The sequence below is a fragment of the Microplitis mediator genome, chromosome 1 (assembly GCF_029852145.1).
Source record: "Microplitis mediator isolate UGA2020A chromosome 1, iyMicMedi2.1, whole genome shotgun sequence".
In the NCBI taxonomy this organism is placed as follows: domain Eukaryota; kingdom Metazoa; phylum Arthropoda; class Insecta; order Hymenoptera; family Braconidae; genus Microplitis; species Microplitis mediator.
Window position 1 is genome coordinate 17,206,527 of NC_079969.1, and position 18,449 is coordinate 17,224,975.

Sequence of the window (18,449 nt, forward strand, 5' to 3'; positions counted from 1 at the left end):
TAAAATTATTAATTTACTAATTATATTTTCTTATTAACAAGATTTTATTATTAAAAATTTCTGGCCCTCCTGCCGAGAAATTTGGCTTTTTGATTTAATTTTAATTGTTAATAAATTCTGGCTTTCTTGCCGAGAATTTATCCGACGGACCGCGTGTAAGTTAAATTCTGAATTCTGGCCTTCCTGCCGAGAATTCGTAATTTTTTTTTTTCAGATCGGAAATGGCGACTGCCCACGAATTATTTAATTATTAATTAATTAATTAATTAATAAATTGTGGCAACCAGCTGACAATTTATTTACCTCTCTGAAATTTTTCCTTCCGAACTGTTCGTGGCGTCCTTTGTCTCTCCAGCCTTCCTGCCAATTCCCGCTGACACGTTCTTTTCCAATAATTCTCCTCTCCTCAACTTTATCTTGCCTCAATTTGTATATAGATATCTGTAGATAGTTCAGTACAAGTAAGTAATAATAATTGTAGTGTATCGGCTACTGGCCGGATACACGATTTGTTAATTTAATTAAATTATTGCTTCTAGAAGGTTCCACGAGTACCTCTCCAGAATATATATAATTACCTGAATTTTATGGTTTGGATTTGCGTCTGATCGCAACGCCGGTCTGTCCAACTGCATGTGTTTTCACCTCGTGCACGCACTAATAAAAGTGTCAGTTCGTGACCTTTCGGCAATTATGGGGTGTATCCCCATTTGATTAATTCTAATTGGTTCTGGAGGACGAGCCTCCAAAATTGGCGCTCCCGGTGACAAGTCGATAAACTAGATCACGGGGTTTATGGTTATTGGGTCATTGACCAACCGCGGGAAATTTTATTCAAATTTAAATTTTAAATTATTATAATTTATTAAATTTACCCCGTTACACTCCCCCCTGCCAGACTGTCACCCGGGTCGTCGATTCCAGAGCCTCGTCCTCGAGGATAGAGGATGTTATCCGGAAGTAAACAAGTTAACTAATTGATTGAATGTGAAATGAAAATTTTATTAGTAATGAAAAAGAAATAATTTTTAATTATGAAATAATTAGGCGGGATCACCCCGGCCTAATTGTCTCTCCTCCTCGGAGTCTAGGTCAAGCTCCAGGACCTCCTAGCCGTCGTTCTGGTCGACAAATACAGGAATCTCGTCTTCCCACCCGGAATCAATGGGCCTATACTCCCAGTCACCACCTACATGGTCATCCACCCAATCCATGTCTTTCATGTGTGGCCCATTTTTGCTCTTCTTCTTCTTCTTCTTCTTCTTCTTCTCCCCAGACGCTGGAGCCGAAGGACCTGCGGCCGAGGCGCCAGATGATGACCTACCTGGATGCCTGGCTGGTACCTCCGCTGCTGGTTCCAATGCCCGTGCCTCATCCATCAATTCCATTGGCTGCCCTTGGTTGGCTGACGATGGACCAGGGACAGCATCCACTACCCCAGATGTTGTGGGCAAAGAGTCAGTAGGAGCTGGAGCTGCCACCTCCATCGGCTCATCCTCGTAAAATTGTAGTTTCGGCTTTCCCTGGTAACACCAACAATTATACTCGGAGTGTTCGGTAACGTGGCGCCATAGTTGGAGTTCTGTCCCCGGGTTCTGGACCTCCTCCTGCCCTGAACACAATCTCTCCAGTTTTGCTAGTCGCTGCTGTCTGCGTTTTTGATTCGCCTTCGCCCTATGTTCAGCTTTACTCAGGCCACTAGCTGTAGATGGTGGATACATAGGGCGCGCCAGAGAGATTGGTTTTGGAATTGCTCCCAAGATGGTGGTTTTGGTCGCTGGAGGGGCTACCATGCGATGTGGTGATGCCGTGGTGGTCGTGGCGATGTTGGTGGGTGCCCTGGTGGTCGTGGCGATGTTGGTGGGTGCCCTGGTGGTCGTGACGATGTTGGTGGGTGCCCTTGTGGTCGTGGCAATGTTGGTGGGTGCCCTGGTGGTCGTGACGATGTTGGTGGGTGCCCTGGTGGTCGTGGCGATGTTGGTGGGTGCCCTGGCGGCCTCCGGAACTTGCGATCTGCCGGCTCGAGCTTCTGCCGAGCGGCTAGGGCATGGTGGTATGCCTTCTCCCACTCTAGGTCCCAGTCGACCAAAAATTGACTGGCGTGGGCTCTCCGGTCTCTCCTCATAGCTGCCGGCTCGGTAGAAACTCGAGCGGCCTCCTGGGTATCGGCAAACCCGTACTCCTTGGGTTGAAGAGGCGGCCTCCTGCCGGCCCCTTGAGGCGGGACCCCCCCGGCCTCGATAAAATGTACGACCTCTATTGTACATCTGAAATAAAATTTCTATTAGTATATTTACGTTTAATCAGTTAACTTAATTCTATTCCGTTTACTTCTACGTGGTAATTTTAAATCAGGGGTGTAATGATTCCCTAGCGATTTACCCGAACTATTACTAAGCTCGACTACTAACGGACTTATAATTTTACTTATTATAGCTGGACCCAAATATTTCATCCCCAGACTCGCACTATATTTCTGGATTTTGTTACTCAATTTTCTATTCGGATAAAAGACTTCGTCCCTTACTTTTACTTCCGGAATAGATTTATTTTCACCTTGATATCTTTCTTGTCGTTCATTTTCTTTTCTCATAATGGACTCGATTTTATATCTCAATTCATCCAGTCTTTGCACTCGTAATTTCCACTCCTCATTTTCCGTTGTTATGTCGTCCAATTCCAGATCGGTTACTTTGTCAGACAACCGTGGTTCTTGTCCATGTACCAAAAAGTACGGTGATAACTTTAATGAGGCGTGGTACGAACTGTTATATGCTAATTGAAACTCTCCAAGATGTTCATCCCATTTTGACTGATCTTTGTCAATATATGAACGAATCATTGGCTTGATGGTGCGATTAATTCTCTCGACTGGATTGGCTTGAGGATGTGCGACTGCGATAGGTGTATGTTTAACTCCCACAGTATTTAAATATTCTTTCAGGGTCTCATTTACAAACTCCCGGCCGTTATCTGTCACCAGAAACAGCGGGTATGACCTCAATGAGAACGTCCGACGAAGTGCATCGACAACTGAAGCCCCAGTATGACGTCGAAGTGGGTAAAGTTCTATGAATCTTGTGTATAAGTCCTGGACAACTAAAATATACTGATTTCCTTTCCGAGATCTTGTAAATGGTCCAGTGACGTCTGCAGCGACTATTGCCCAAGGCTTGATGGGTTGTCTTGTTTGAAACGGGCCTTTTGATGACGACTGTTTGTATTTGGCCTTCTTGCAGATTTCACATTGTCCCACGTAACTATCGACATCCTGATACATCCCTGGCCAATAAAATTGAGTTTTGATTCGTTCATACATCCTTTCTCTCTCGAGATGCGCAGCATCTGGGTCCTCATGATTTTTCTTTAATACTTCTTAAATTTCGGGATCTCTTAAGACTCGTTTCCAAGCGTTCTCGTCACCTACTATCGCCTTTAAGTTATCAGGACGGTAATATTCCAACCGATCATCGATTATTCTCCACTCCGGAAAATTATTTGGATTTTTCCGAACGTTGTTAAATTTTATTTCATACCAACTTGCTACCTGGAGATGAAGATGGCGAACACCCCCCAGCCGATCTTTCACCTCCAACCAGTCTTCGGATCCTTGATCCTCGTACATTCGAGATATAGCGTTTGGACCCTCATTTTCTGTACCACGACGGTGTTCGATGGTAATTTGATGAGACAACCATTCAATTGCCCATCTCGCTAATCTGCCATTTGGATCACGAAGTGAATGAAGCCATTTTAGAGATGCGTGGTCAGTGACCACTGTAAACGGAGCACCCTCTAAGTAACATCGTAATTTTCTGACAGCCCAGACTACGGCCAAACACTCCTTTTCTGTTGTTGTATAACGAGTCTCTGCGCCTCGAAGTTGACGACTCAGACAAATAATTAGAAATTCTTTTCCAGTCTCAGCATCTCGCTGTACCAAAAATGCACCCACTCCAGTATCGCAAGCATCGGTGTATAAGTAGTATGGGAGTCCCACTTTAGGTATAGCAAGTGGCTGCGCCTGAATCAAAGCTTGTTTTAGTTTTTAAAACGAGTTTTCTTCTTGTTCCTCCCACTTCCACTCAGAGTTCACCCCGGTTAATTTATTTAACGGGCCCTGAGCTTTAGCTACATCTTGCAGATGACGATGATACCAGTTTACTAAGCCAAGAAAACTTCGAAGTTGTTTCCGGTTTGTTGGACGTGGATAATTTATAATTGGTGCAATTTTTTCGGGGTCTGGATGTAGGCCTGTCTGATCAACGATGAATCCCAAAAATTTTACTTCCGGGCGACAGAATTTACACTTCGCCGGATTTATAAGTAGACCTGCTCCTCGAAAAATTTCAAATACTAGTTTTAAAATTTGTTTGTGTTCTTCTAGAGTCTCGCTGATGACTATCCAGTCGTCTAAATACGCAAATACTTTTTCTGACCAACTCATAGGCAAATTTTCGTTGACTAGTTTCTTGTGTAATCTCTCTTTCAGCTCACCCATCGCTTTTTGAAACGTACTTGGAGCCCCAACTAAGCCATAGGGCATTCGCAGCCACTCATACTGCCCTCGTCCTTCCACGGAAAAAGCGGTGAGAGGAATCGACGCAGGTGACATACGAATCTGGTGAAATGCTTCCTTCAAATCCATTGTACTGATCCATATTGCCCCGTGTAAGGCACTCAAAATCCTTAGCATGTTAGGTAACGGATGAGCTGGTGGTACAGTCCACTTATTTATCGGCCGATAATCTACGCAAAATCTCCACTTATTGTTCGGCTTTGACACCATCACTGGAGAACAAGACCAGACACTGTAACTTGGTCGAATGAATTTTTTCTCTAAGAGTTCGTCGATTTGCCGATTCAATTCTTCATTAATTACTGGACCACCGAATATCCAAGATCTTCTAAAACACTTAAATATTGTTCACCGGCTACAGAACCAATTTGTATGATGAACTGAGCGCCACCTAGACTTTTACAGATGGTGTGATTGGCCAACAGGATACCCCGTTTCTTAGTTTCATCTGGTTGTAAATCACCTGACGCATATTCTTGGATGTCTTTATACACTTTTGCGTTGATGTACGATCTTTCACTTCCGGTGTCTAGAATTCCATTTAATTTAATTCCAAAGATCCACAAGGAGACTGGTATTCTGGCTGTCACTATTGGTGGTCGAGGACCTGGGCCAGGAACAAAGATTTTTCTTCCTGCCAATCTGGTTTTGATTGCTGCAGACAGAGGATATTTTCTGAGTATTCCTGGAAGAAAAGCTTCCCTTGATGATGTTATATTACTGGAATCACCTGCCGGCGGCTCTGGAAGCTGGCTCTCCACCCTGCCGAGCTCCAGAGAACGCGGCTCACCCGACTCTATCTCACTATCCTCTGGTTCCAAACCAGGTTCAAATTCCTCTTCCCAAGATGGTTCTACTTCCTCATCTTCACAGTCCTCTGATGATAAGACCATCAGACGGCCGAGATTTTCATCTGGCTGAACTGTCACTCCTTCAATTGATTCTGGTTCTTCTAAAAATTTAATGGATTGATTAACGACTTCAGTAATATTCACTGACTTGTCATCTCTGACCCACGAGATTATCAAGTCTAAATTTTCCGTACTGTTTGACTCTATCCTGCCGGGTCTTGAATTTCGCGGCTTCACCTCACCGGCCGGCGAAACTTCAGACCGGCTCCCTGAGCTGGTATATAAATCACTTAATATTTTAGAATTTTTATTTTTGGACCCCTTTGTTGTTTCCTGAGCCGACGAGGATTTCGGGCCAGGTATTATTCGTTTTTTCGAGTGTCACTACTATCTGATTTAGGACTTTCTTTATTTCTCCCAGCAGCTGGGTTGTCCTCATTAAACTTTATCAGCTCACAATTTTCCCGAGTGTGACCGATGCCAAAACACAAGTTACATACTTCTTGACGCGGGTTTTCGCACACTTCAAAATTGTGACCCATTATACCTCAATTAAAACATGGTTTGTTACTCCTCGGCACGAATATTGGAGACTGATTATAACCTGGTGACCTCGGAAACTGGTTAAACCGTGGTCGGAATCCCATCTGTTGTCTGTTCTGGTATGGTCCTCGATTATAGTTGTTATTATTATTTTTGGTCTTCATTTGAACACCATATCGGTTGTTGTATGTTGTTTGTGGATTTGTTTCTATTACATTACATTGTGTGTATTCTTGGTCTTCATCTTCATATGTGACTTCTCTCGTCGGTGATTGTAGCAGTCCAAAACGAGGTTTTTTTTGGAATTTCACTGTCTTAGAAGCCACTGTCAGCTGTTGAGTCTCTTCAATGCATCTTGTGGCTTCGTGTAAGGCAGTAAGTAAGCTTTCATATGTGGAGACTTGTCTCGCGAAAACTAACGTTCTGAGATCATCTGTCAAATGATTTCCAATATGTGCCACCTGGTCTACTATTGGAGGCGGAATTTTCATCGATTGATATTTCTGCTGTATTTTCAACACGAATTCAGTAACGTTGTCTCCTTTATTCATCCTCATTTTCCCAATATCAATGATGATCTGGCGATCGGTGGCTGAACTACCAAAGACTTTTCGAAATTCCGTCTTAAATTGGAGATAGTTTGACCAGCGATTGTAACTTAAATCATACCAACGAGCTGCGGGGCCATGAAGGATATAACTCATGACTCTTAGGAGTTCTTTTTCTGTCCAATCCTCTCGATCCGCTCTAGCTTCTATTGCGTGTATAAATTCATCGACTGTCAAATTTTCTTGAGGATAGGAGATATTGCCCATTTTCAGACTTTAAATGATATCTTTCCAGCGTCTATCTTCTACAAAAGGTGACACACTCCTGCCGAGATTCCGTTGTTATTGTTGATTAGGTGTGGGCCCTCTCTCCCCGACACTAAATCTCTGATGACCGTTCTGATTAAACGGGATCTGGCTCTGTCCACTCGTTGTCTGTTGTTGATTTAATTGTAATTGACGCAGCTGTTCTTAAAGGTTATTTAGTTGATCAGCAACTGGTATTTGTTGATGAACTTGACTAGGTTGATATGTTTGATGTTGATGATCAACTCGTGGTTGTTGCTGCTGTTGGTTTTGTTGATTGTTTTCAGCTCGTGGCTGAAAGTGCTGTTGGTTTTGTTGTTGGGGGGCTTGCTGTTGATTTTGTGGTTGTACTGCCTGTTGTTGTGGTCTTATTTCAGCTGGACCATCCCCCCCTCGCCACACCTTGACCCATCGGGGCAACGGTTGTACCAAATTGGAGTTCAGCTGCTCTCCAATCCACTGGCGAGTATGATTGCCACGAGTTGTCTGGGCCATTGTGTCTGTTGGCAACTTCTCTTTGGGCTGTCATCAACTCATTCAGCATTCTAGACAGTTCATTAATCGATGCTGAGTTTTCTTCATTGATAGCTCGTTGTGTTCTGGTCATACGTCTCACTTCCCTCGCACTTTCTTCCATGCGATCCAATGTGGCACGCATATCCGGTAGTATCTCCTCCCAACCGAGTGTGTTATTTACTTGATGTCCCTCTACTGCTGGTAGACTGAGTGGGTCACCCCCCGACCCAGTTGCGATGTCTAAGTTACCTCCAGCTCCGGCCGACGACGTGGGTGGAATACCGCCCGACCCAGTCGTGGCGTTTTCAAAATTATCCATACTTCCTGTTGGCAAATTAGGTGGGTTTCCCCCCGACCTATTTGCGGTATAAGAGACTGTTGTATTTATCATCGATGGCGCTGATGTATAACAGCTACTAAGCGTAGTTGTTATTACATTCGTTGTAATTGTACTTATTGCTATCGTTGGTACCGGTAGTATAGATGAAGAACCCGGATTTTGTAAGTCGTTTCTGCGACTATAACCTGTACCGGCCGAAAGTCGTCTTAAATCTGGATTTACATATGTTTCCCTTGTTGGGTCAAAGTTGTTGTTGCCGTTGAACATTTTGTCTTCCTTTATAATACTTTTATTTGTAGAGTTTAATTTTAAGTATCAAAATTTAAGCAAAATGATGTCAGCTTTTTCTAAGTCTTTGTTATTATTTGAATCTTCGAGCACAATAGCGACTTTTACTAAAACCTATTGATGCTAAATTTAGACTTCGACTTAATTTTATTTTAACTTGTTTATAAAAGAATTTATGTTAATCCGGTAACTTATTATTTTCACCACGATAGTTTTAAGTACGACGCATATTATTTCTTTGCCTCAATCCGGGATAATTTTATTTTCGTAATTTATTTATTCATTTTAGTATTAAATTTTAAGCTTCTTATTATTTTCTAAATTTTCTTGTTCTTTCAAAATTAATTTTAAGTATTTTCATCGCTTTTGTAAATTCAAAATAATTCTAAGTATTATTTCTTTAATTCTTTAATCACCGTCTATTATTTTTCTTAATTTATTTTCAAAATTTTTACTTTATTATTTTACTTTCCTTTTATCTTTAATTACTTTTTCAATTTCCGCTCAAAATTTTCTCGAATATTTTATTTTCACGTATTCTCCAAAATTTCCTCATTAAAATAACTAAGTACCTTTTCTCCATTAATTTTAACCACCGTCAATAATTTATCCAATTACTTTACTTTTCAAAATTTAATTCCTCAATTCCCACTCTTATAAATCTCTGGGTTTTTATTTAGTTGGGCGCCAATATAACAGGGTTTATCTCAACCTTGCCAAGTTTGGCCCCTTTATTAATTGATGTTAATAAGGGCGCCACTGGAAGATAAGACTCGGCCTTCCAGTGGCGCCCTTATTAACATCAATTAATAAAGGGGCCAAACTTGGCAAGGTTGAGATACACCCTGTTATAATCGTTACCCGAGTTATCAATGTTAGTTAGCCACCATCTGATGTCCGGAAGCAGAGAACTCGGTATATTCATGTACTTTTCATAATCATCATCCCCCTTCAAGTTTAAGAACTTGCAGCGTTCCAGTTCCTTGGTATATAGTCATCCATAAGCGACAGCTGGACACGCCGAAACAAGCGTTCCAACGAGCTGGGCAAATTTTCTGATTTTACACCGATTGATTTTCAGAAACTTTGCTAATTCCAATTTGATAGCTATTTTTTTGTTTAATGGAAGAGTAATTCTAAATTCCCGTGAATTGATGACAAACCCTAAGTACTTACACGAAATTGAAGGAACTAATACACTCTTGTCTTCATTGACAATGAATCCCAAAGCAGTTAAAAGTTTTTTTGTTACGTTAACATTTTCTGAACATTCCTCAAAATTCCGAGCTAATAAGAAAAAATCGTCTAAATATATAAAGGACAAGTATCCTGCCAGTCGAAGCAGCCTAATGACTGGTTTCATTAGTTTGGTAAAAACGTATGGTGCCACATTGAGTCCAAAGGGTAAAACGTTAAATTCATAAATTTTATTTTCCCACCTGAATCTTAAAAATTTTCTGAATAGCGGGTGTATTTTTGTTAATAAATACTCGTCTTTAAGATCTATTGTACTCATAAGACAACTTTTGGAAATCAGTTTTAATACTGTACAAAAATCCTCAATTTTAAAATGTTCAGTATCTATAAACCTGTTAAGAGCCTTCAAATTTAATATGAATCTAAATTTGCCATTAGGTTTTGGCGTCAAAAAGATACTCGATACAAACTGATCCCCACAAAATGTACACTTGAAGATTGCTTTAATTGTAAGAAGTTTAAGAATTGCTTCATCTATATGAAATTTCTCTGTATTAGAGAATTTCGGTAATTGAGGAGTAAAACTTTGGTATACAGGACTAGAAAATTTTAATTTATAACCCTGTATCCACGACAATATTGTGGGATCGTCTGTGAGGAGTGTCCATTGCTGATAAAAGTTTGATAATCGGCCAGCATATTTTACCGGGACTAGCGTCGATATGGTTGCTTCGGATGACTCGACGATGCTTTGGATGAGTTCCCGTGCTGATTGCGTTTATAAACAGGCCCCCGGCTCCTTTTATTGAACCCGACTGCCGGCGCGTCTGGATCGGAGCTTTGGAGTTGAAATCCTTCGTTGCTAAAGGTTTAGAGGGTTTTTTCGCCGTCTTGTTACTATTGGTAACATCTTCCTTAATTTCTGTTCCAGATTTGGAAACTGCCTTAGCGGTTTTTAGAGTTTCAGCAACGTTTTCACTAAATAAGAGTTTATCTATTTTGGTCATTAATTAATAATTAATTGATCTTTAAACTCTTTTTTGACAGAAAAAATGCAAAGTTGCGGCGTGTAACTGATTCTGCATGTTGGAGATCACATAACAGTCGTCCCGTTTCCATTAATTGTTCTAATAACACATTGTCTCTTTCTTTCGTGTCCAACAAGTGTGTGATGGCACCACCTAAGCATGCTATGGCTGACGTGAGTTGTCGTTGTTTAGCCTCGATGCCCTTATCCCTCTTCATTACTGCCTCTGACAAGGCTGCTTTAATCTCCGGGTTCATTAACGGAGCACCAACACATAAACAATTAGCTGGAATTAAATATTTTTCATTTAATTCCTTGCGATTTTCTTTATCAAGACCTGATGTAGCCCAATGTTCGAAGCGACAGGCTACTTCTTTGTGCAGAGCTGCTCCCTGCTTTTCTGATTTCGATGGGTCGTCACCCAGTATCTCTAGAATTTCTTTATCCAGCCCTGCGTTCTCGAGATCAATTTCATTGGGAGTTATCTCCTCTGACGTGGAGTTGTCATTTACTCCATTTTTGTTTTGAACTTTGTCAGCGTTGTTATCCACCGACTTATTTATGGCCTCATCGACAAATTCGCCATTTTCATTAGCGCCAGTCGGTAACGCAGGTATGACATTTTTCCCATCGACAACCGGCGTATGTTCCGGCGTCCGTAAATCTGCAAAGGCAAAATGTTCCCATAATTATTGCTAGATTAAAATGTTACCTTTATATGACCATTAGTAAGATATTTTTTAACATTTATCCAACCCAGATGTGTTCAGGCAGCCCCTGAGACTGCCCTGCACTTTTTTTGGTAAATGTAACTTATTTAGTTCCTAGAGGAACCTGCGTGAGTGTTTGCATGTATGCAGGATTGTATATATCTATATGTATAGATATATATATATATGTATACATATACATGTAAGTAATATTGCGAACCAGCCCCAAGCGACTGCTCTGTATTAATTTTACTTGTTTATTTCTATGGTTATAGATGCAGTCCCAAAAACTGCTCTGAACCGATCAAAGTTGTGAAAATTCACTAATAAATCTAACTGTGTTATGAAATCAAGTTATGTACCTTCTGGATGTTCAGCCTCTGAATTATAGTCCAACTATGACGGAGATCTACTGCGATACTTAGAGTCTTTGATTGCTCTTTCTAATTTTCTTATTTTGCGTAATAAATAATCCATCTCGTCTCTTGAATTCTTTCTTTTCTTGCTTTTTCCCATGATTAACGCAGAATGTGTGTATCGAGGTAAAGCACTAAAACGTGAATGAATAATATGGCGCCACAGAGAGGGAAGTGACAGCGCCGGAAGTTGGTTCAAAAAACATCTTACTCTCAAATTTAGTGTGTTAGAGGTATCACTTACGTGCTACTACATGTTGAATAATTATTAAAGGTTACTAATCTTGAGGACGAAGCACAAGTATAATTACTCTGAGGCAAAGAACCATTTTGAGATTGCATAATTAACTGTGTCTCTCTCAATCCAAATAACAAAGTGGAAGCTTAAACATAAATTTATAGTTTACTTACCGTAAATGATTAAATTTATTAAATTTTTTTTTTTTTTTTTTTTTTAAAGGAAAATATAATAAAGAATAAATGAATTTCTCTGAACACACGAAATTAGATATCATTATATATATATAATTAAGTTAAGGGTATTTTGTAGACAATGAAATATGAGAATGTAATTTGACAATCGGTGAGATTTCATGTCCACCCATCCTTTTGATGATTGTCTTCCCGAAGCAACAGTATGGAAAATTAGATAAGTATACAGTAAGCAGTAGTTTAAGGTGAAATTATAATAGCACGTGACAAAATGCGGTGTGAATGCACCTGCCGTGAACTGCCAGACACCTGTCGTTGATGATCTTTGGGTAGAAACAGAAAGTGACCGTCTCGCTGATTGGACTATCTGCCTTTTTTTACATACAGCAAAAATTCAGTCTACAAAAAAAACAAATTATTCTACCAGCTGAACGGTAAATTTATGGTGAAACTACCCATCAGTTAAATTATTATGTAACCGAATCGAACTTGTGAACAAAATCTCTTTAAATTCATTTTATTACAACCAAATTCAACGAAAAAAAGGCCATTTGGCAGCTGAAATGGAAGGTAGATTTTCCAATTAATCTATATGAAAAGTTTCATACATACATATCTTGTGATAGATGTTAGTGTAGAGTCATGATATAAAATTAGGCTCATTTTCTAAGAGTGAGGGTAAAAAAAACAACGACTATTTTCAATAGAAAACTTCAGATAGTTGATTTCACAAAACATTGTATAGGTAATGTACCAAACTACACTTCAAATCCAAGTGTTTTATTTTAAAACACTTTAAGTGTTTAAATAATTGTAGTCACCAACTAAACACTATTTTAATGTTTAAAGTGTAGTAAACATTTCAAACGTTTAATTTTAACACACATAAAGTGTTTTAGATAATAAGGCACCTAAAGTGTTTAGGCATCAATACACACTTTAAGTGTTTAGTGTCATTAATTAATAATATAAATATTTTTAAAATAAAAACAATAATTTTTCCATTGAAGTACAATCAATAAAATTTTTATAATAATATTTCTAATATTAAAAATAATAGTTGCCTTTGAATAAAAGTCGTTATTGATTGTTGTCATATCCTGGAATCATATTTTTATTATCAGAAGATTCAGATAATTATTGCATCACACAATCAGCATAAAAGTAGAAATGGAATTTAGTATAATATATAAATATATTTGTATTTTTATCCAAAAAAAAAAGCTTTAAAAAATGTTTACACTTGAAAAAAATTAGAAACCATAGGGGTAACTTTAAAATAACTGGTTATTCATTAAGTTATAAAAATGATTCAGAATCTGAAAATATACAGTATAATACAAATAATTAATTACAATAAAATAATAAAAGAACTAGAAAAATATCGGCAACACATTTGCTAAAAATTAGTTAAGATTTGAAAAATTAAATAAATAAATATTTATTTTCTTCCATTAAGTGTAACATAAATTTTATTATATTGTTCGAATGTTGTTTTTAAATTATATCCACTGCCATAGCATCTTCCAATTGTGACAGTTCTTACAAATTTCCGCATTTTTTTTATCCATGTTAAGAACTGGAATAGAAATTGAATAGTCCCATTAATAGTCATAAAATCTACAATCACAGAATCTTAGGTTGATGAGCAAATTTTATAGCAGAGAAATTAATATTAAAAATTAATAATTTAATTAAATATTTAATTTTTATTATTGTTTGATATTTTTTTATTGAATTTCTTTAATTATTTTAAAAATGTTTATTATTTTCTAAATTTAATATTTAATAATTTAGAAAAAATATTAAATTTAGAGTATAATAAATATATATTATATATGTACTTTATACAAAATATTATTAGATTATTAATTTTAAATATTTATTATTTCAATTTAATATTCGATTGTATATTTTATTACAAATTTTGTGTTAAATTTATTGATTTATTTTTCAAATATTAAACAATCAATAATAAATATTTAAAATTAATAATTCAATAATATTTATTAGAAATTAGATTAAATAATAATAATATAATAATTTATATCAATAAATAATACATACGGATAGTTAACCTCAATTATATTGGATCACTTAAAAAAGTATATAAGCACAATTTTCTTCACTAATACACTAATAAAAAAAATTAAAGGAGCAGAAAAATTTTATAAATTTTTTAGTGATTTTTGGAAGGCTGTAACTTGGTGAAAATGATCGTATCGAGATTTTAAAAAAAGCATTTTGTAGCTTGAAATCTCTAGTTTTGGTACATTTTCTTCAAAATTTTTTAAAAACTTCGGTTATTGCGCAAACATGAGAAATACCGCGAGACAAAAAATTTCTAAATTTCTTTTTTTTCCAAAAAAGCCACGAACCACGGAAAAATTTTTTCAACTAAACGAATGCATAGCTCGTTTAGCAAATTTATTCAGCTTCAATTTGGTTTTTTGTTTAACCTCGTAGAACGATTTGTCGCAGAGATATCAGCCTTCAAACAGAAAATGATCCTTTTGGCTTTGATCATCGATATTTCAGGTACCAATGATCGCACAGAAAGTTGGAGGGCGGCGTTGAAAACTTGAATAAATTCCCTACAAGACCCTATCATCATTTTTAAAAAAAAAATTTTTTTTTATTTTTAACATCCATTAGGAGTAAGTACAAAAAAAATGACTTTTTTTGGTTTTTTAGTAAATCAACCGCTACTCTGCAAATATCGATAAAAAAAATAATGTTCCCAGGGACTTTTTTAGCTTAATGTACCCCCAAGACCCCTGTAAATTTTTAAATTGAACCATCGAACCGTTTTTTGGGAATCTTCGATCAAAGTTTTGCTAAACAATTAAAGGAGCAAGTTTTGTCCCTTTAATTGTGTAATCATAATCAAAATTAAAAAATTATTTTTTTTTTTACTTTTCTCAAAGTTTTGCATTAGTGACTCAGCAAATGCAAAGAAATGAGAAAAAAAATTAAAAATTTTCAAAAAATGTCAAAAAAAAATTTAGAACACAAAAAAAAATTGTTTTTTGACACTTTTTGAAAATTTTTTATTTTTTTTTGTCATTTCTTTGCATTTGTTGAGTCAACAATGCAAAACTTTGAGAAAAGTAAAAAAAAAAATAATTTTTTAATTTTGATTATGATTACACAATTAAAGGGACAAAACTTGCTCCTTTAATTGTTTAGCAAAACTTTGATCGAAGATTCTCAAAAAACGGTTCGATGGTTCAATTTAAAAATTTACAGGGGTCTTGGGGGTACATTAAGCTAAAAAAGTCTCTGGGAACATTATTTTTTTTATCGATATTTGCAGAGTAGCGGTTGATTTACTAAAAAACCAAAAAAAGTCATTTTTTTGTACTTACTCCTAATGGATGTTAAAAATAAAAATAAATTTTTTTTTTAATAATGATGACAGTGTCTTGTAGGGAATTTATTCAAGTTTTCAACGCCGCCCTCCAACTTTCTGTGCGATCATTGGTACCTGAAATATCGATGATCAAAGCCAAAAGGATCATTTTCTGTTTGAAGGCTGATATCTCTGCGACAAATCGTTCTACGAGGTTAAACAAAAAACCAAATTGAAGCTGAATAAATTTGCTAAACGAGCTATGCATTCGTTTAGTTGAAAAAATTTTTCCGCGGTTCGTGGCTTCTTTGGAAAAAAAAAAAAAAATTTAGAAATTTTTTGTCTCGCGGTATTTCTCATGTTTGCGCAATAACCGAAGTTTTTAAAAAATTTTGAAGAAAATGTACCAAAACTAGAGATTTTAAGCTACAAAATGCTTTTTTTAAAATCTCGATACGATCATTTTCACCAAATTACAGCCTTCCAAAAATCACTAAAGAATTTATGAAATTTTTCTGCTCCTTTAATTTTTTGCATTAGTGTATAATTGAGACTTTTGGAGCTCAAATTTATTGAGCTGTGGAAGATAAAATTCCCGCGTATATACGTAGTGTATGGGATTTTTTCCGAATTTTCAAATAACTGTTGTCTCTATACTCAATACTTTAATTGTTATAAGTAAATAATTCAAATAATGAGACTTCAAGAGTTCGTAACTATTGAACTGTTCATCATACAGAAGAAGTCATGAAGACAATTTTGTAGAAAATCAAATGTACTACAAAATTACCATTCAACTTTTTTTTTTATAATCAATATTTTAATTGTTATAAGTAAATAATTTAAATAATAAAACTTCGAGAGCTCACAACTACACTGATAAAAAAACTATTTTGATTCAAGAAAAATTTTTTCTTCAAAATGTGGTTCTTGTTTCAAAATTTTTAATTGTTTTAATTCAAGAAATAAGTCCTTGAATAAAAAATTGAAATTCTCGGATAGAGAAAAAAAAATTCTTTGTTTGAGAAGTTGATTTTTCGATGAAGCCTTTTTTGTTTTGAAACAAAATTCTGACATATTTCGTTCAAGAATTTCTTGCTCTTGGATTAAGATAGACAAAATCTAGGTTTAAGACATTACCGACACGTTGCGAGAATGGCGCGGTTTTTAAATCAAGATATCAATTTACTCAGCTTGAAAAAAAACTTTTTTTTTTTATTTTAAAAATAAAAAGTTTTAAAGTGATTTTTTAGGACTACATTCATTTACTTCAGATATGTTAAAGTAGAAATTTAAAAAAAATGATTTATCATTGTCAAAAAAGATTCCTAAAATTTTTTTTACCGCCGGCATTAGAGTTACCCAAAGGGTATGTTTGTTAAGTTGAAATTTGAAGCAGATGCAGTTACAGCGGTAAAAAAAATTTTAGGAATCTTTTTTGACAATGATAAATCATTGCAGATACAACAAAAAAAAAAATTTTGAAAAAAAAAATTTTTTGAAAAAAAAAATTTTGAGAAAAAAAAAATTTTTTTCAAAATTTTTTTTTTTTCAATTTTTTTTGATAATCGATCTTTTTGATCAAAGAAATGAAGATTATCGGTAAAAAAACCATTTTCAAATCGAAAAAATGAACAAAAACCGAGAAACTACCAATTATGGTGATTTTTGACAAAATCGATAAATTTAAAGCTTCGGGGCACTAAGAAAGAAAAATCGCAGCGATTTGAAATTTTCAGGGTTTTTTCAGGACACTTTTAGGTTGAAAAAAAGTCGAAGATATCCTTTGTTCATCCGTTATATCCAAAGTTATAGCAAGATTTCCGAATATCCTTAAATTTGTGAATTTTGACCTGTTTTTTACCAAACAATATCGCTTTAAAAAAAATTTTTCTATCAAATGCCACTAATTTTGCCTTATAGAAAATGTTGTCCAGTTTTCAAAACCCTGCTTCCATTCTCTGTACGACTAATACATCCGGAGTTATTGATTATCAAAGCCAAAATGGACTTTTTTGCTTTGATCAATGATAACTCGGCGCCAAATCGGCGTAGAGACTTTTTAAGGCCACCAAATTAAAGGGCATAAAATTTCCGAAAAAAGTCAGACAGTCGAATTATTCAAAAAAATTTATTGTCGCCCATAGAGGTATTGAAAGACCAGCAAAAATTTTGAAAATTTTTTTTTCGTTGGTTTTCTTATGAGTACTCCGGAACCGTACATGATAAAAAACTTTGAGGTCCAGATCTGAAAACTAGAAACTTGAGGCTACAATTTGCTTTTTTTAGATTTTTTATACGACCATTTTTCACCGAGTTACAGCATGTTGAAAATCACCTAAAAATTTCGGATTTTTTTTCTATCCCTTAATTTCTGTGACCAGTGTATATACATTCATATATAAATTTTTTAACGAATGGTATTTTTGAACCCTACTCAACTAATTATGATAGGTTGACAAAATTACTTAAAAAATCGACCATGAGGACAAATAAAATAGTTAGATTTAAAAAAAATCTACCTAAAAATCTAAGCAGTAAGTAAATTTATAATGAAATAAACATTCAATTATTAAAAATTTTTTGACGAAGTTTATTTAAATTAATTTATATGAATTTAATTAATTACTTTTTTTACAACAGAAATTCAGAAAATTAAAAAAATTTTTTTTTCATTGTTGAAAATAATAAATTATCATAATTTATTAATGTAATGAATAATTTATAAAATAAAATATGTTAAAAAAAAATAATAGTTCAATTCTATGATAAATTTATGGTCAGTAGTTTGCGTTATATAGATAATTAACTTGTCTAAAATTTTTTATTTTTTCCGGCAATGAAAAACCACAATAACATCATCATCGCCACTGTGAAAAAGATCCCCAAGATAAGAATTGAAGACAAATGATGTTATTTGGTCTGACATGGTGGGATGAAAAAAAAAAATTATAAAACGGGAACATTGTGTAAAGTAAGGATTTGAAAGCTTTTAACACTGTTTGAGGATGGGCTTATAAAATGTGCAAAGTATCTAAATCTAGCACGACTTTTTTCTGTCATACACGTGTATAATAAATGTCTGTGTAGTCTGTGAATAGATGTTTGGGAAAATCGACATTTTTAGTGACGACTTTATTCACATTTTAAACTTGCACCAAAAAAAATTCATTCAACCATTCATAAGCATTTTTTTTAAGTACACGGAGAAAACAAGACTCAAAAATATTTTAATATTTAATATATTTTTGTAAGAAATACTAACGCAAGTCAATGGGTGCATTACTTTTTTATCACTAAATGTATATAGTAAATAATACTATTTGGTTATTTAAAAAAATGCT